This window comes from Bison bison, unplaced genomic scaffold (genome assembly GCF_000754665.1).
Source record: "Bison bison bison isolate TAMUID 2011002044 unplaced genomic scaffold, Bison_UMD1.0 scf7180017864068, whole genome shotgun sequence".
Lineage (NCBI taxonomy): Eukaryota > Metazoa > Chordata > Mammalia > Artiodactyla > Bovidae > Bison > Bison bison.
Genome location: NW_011494640.1, coordinates 3413078 through 3415539, shown reverse-complemented (window position 1 = coordinate 3415539; position 2462 = coordinate 3413078).

Sequence of the window (2462 nt, the reverse complement as noted above, 5' to 3'; positions counted from 1 at the left end):
CCAAGGGCAGGCAGTAGTGACCCCTGGGGCTCAAGGCTGGGCCTCAAAGCTGCGGAGAGCAGAACCATGAGGCTCGACACACGAAGGCACACAGGTGGGTGCCTGGAAGCTTCAGCGCAGTTGTAAACCATCCCCCGCTCCTTTATTCCCCTGCTGTTACATGCTTAGTCGCAGATTGCTTTCTGTCATCCCAATGAGCTCTGCTCAGAGGATCCCTGCTGTGGGCCAAGCCGTCCTCCTTCTCTGGGAGGGATGGAGCCAGCCTTGCGACAAGCTGCCCCGGGGCGACTTCTAGAATCGCTGCACAACCGGAAGGACCTTTACCAAGCGTTTGAGCCCCTCAGCCAACACAAGGGAAACAGAAGCCGAATGGGCGGCTGTGCTGAGCTGGCTCAGCATCACGGCCAGTGGGTCCTCAGCTGGACTGCAGGCACAGGGCCTAGTGGACAGTGAAGTGGCCGCCTCTATGCTGTGTGCTGGGTTTCCCAACAGGACTCATCAAGGGGAGATGCTGAGGGTGGGATGGACATCCGGAGCTCAAGAGGACCCAGCAACCAAGACGCGTCCATCAGCCGACACAAGCAGCGTGACCCTAGGCAGGCACGTGACTCCCCTCAGTTTCCCTGTCTGTAAAAGGGGCTGCCTCTGTCCTCCATCCTCCGTCCACTTCACTGGGTTGCAATGAGGATGCTCTCAGGATCTGTCTGGAAAGGCAGTCTGGGAACCAATGGGTGACACCCATGTCACCACTGTGCCCTGCAGGGCCACCCTGTAGCTCTGAGGTCCTTGGCTGTCTAAGTTTCATGGTCCCTAAGGGCTAGGGTGGGGGTGCGGGGGTGGGCTTCCCAATGCAGGAGATGTAAGAGCCATGGGTTCAATCCCTGGGTCAGGAAGATCCCCTGAAGGAAGGCATGGCAACCCACTCCAGTATTCCTGCCTGGAGAATTCCATGGACAGAGGAGCCTGGCGGGCTACAATCCATGGGGTTGCAGAGTTGGACATGACTGAAGCAACTTAGCACAAGGGCAGGAATGCTGTCCTTGGGATGCCCTTGGTTTGTGATCCCTCTGACCTCTGGTCTCCCTCCGTCCTCCCGGAAAGGCGCAAGGAGCCTGCAGCCCCAGGTAGCAGTGATGTCATCGCTGTGAGCCCAGCAGGAATCCATCAGGTTGAGGGGGTCTCCAGTGGCCTCATGGCCTGTTGTCCACAACCCTGCCAGGAGGGTGGGTAGTCCCCCCCAGGACACAACTGGGCATGAGGGCCCTGGCCAGCAGCTGAGACCCTCAGGCTTCCCAGCTTCCAGCTCGGGACCAGCCTGGAGGCCAGGAACCCCGTACCCTTTCCCAGGGGCCCACCTTCCTCTACAAGCCCAACCGCACTGGCCCCCTCAGCTGGGTACAGACGGGAAGGAAAGGAACTTGGCCCCAGGAGTACCTGGGCTTCACGGCACTTCCTGTTGGAGTCTCACCCCACTGGCCCCCCTAGCCCCAAAGGCCTCCCCTGTGCCAGCTGGGAGACAGGAAGGATCTGTCTTGTGTACAGCTGGGCCACTCAGGGAGCCGGAGGCAGGGCAAGAGGGGGTGCCTGAGGATCTAGTTTCGAACCAGGATGCCAGGCCAGAGGGAGGGGGTGAGGCATGGGACCAGGAGGTGCAGGGCAGATCGAGACAGGCAGCTAGACAGGCTCTGCCTTCATTCCACAAAACGTGATATGCACATGCCCAGCCCAGGGGGAAAGAGGCTTCCAGAGGAAACCAAGGAAGATCCATAAACACAGCACTTCTAAGGAGCTCTGAATATGAGGGCCCCCTCACTACCACCACCACCACCCCAACAGGCAGCTCCCAGCAGGGCTCTGTGGCGTGGACTGATGCCTGTAGCCTCTGTGTGTGCAGAGCCCTGCCCCTCAGGAACTCGGCCACTCCCCCTTCTATGGGGTCCCCTCTTCATTCCTGCCTCTTCTCTGTGGACCCCCCTGCACCCTCCGCTGTGGCTCCATCTGTGTGGTGGGTGTGCCTTCCGTCTTCCCCTCCCCGAGTCTGGGGTATCCAAGGCTCAGATAACAGAGACTTTCTGAGAGCCTCTCAAGGCTGAGAGGTGGATGGACATTCTCTGAGCATAAAGACAGGAGGTGGACTGGCAAGAGGTTCACCTCTGCAGTGGGAGACAATTTAGGCACATCCACAGGGCAGGGCCCCGGGAGCGGCTGCCCTCCCTAGGCCACCCCTGATGTAACAGAAACAGGTCTGGAGGAGGAAGGGCGGCCAGCCTCATCATTGCAGACCCCTGGGACCCCTCAGGGGGGCTCCTCCCTCCCCTTGCCCTCCTATCCAAGACAGAGCAGCACATCTCCTCCCCTCCCCTCACAGCCACACTGGGGCCTCCCCCCCTTCCCCTGTGCCCCATCCCCCACCACTCCCTTCCTTCTCTCTTCCCAAGGAGCTCCTGCCCCTGGCTGGAGGG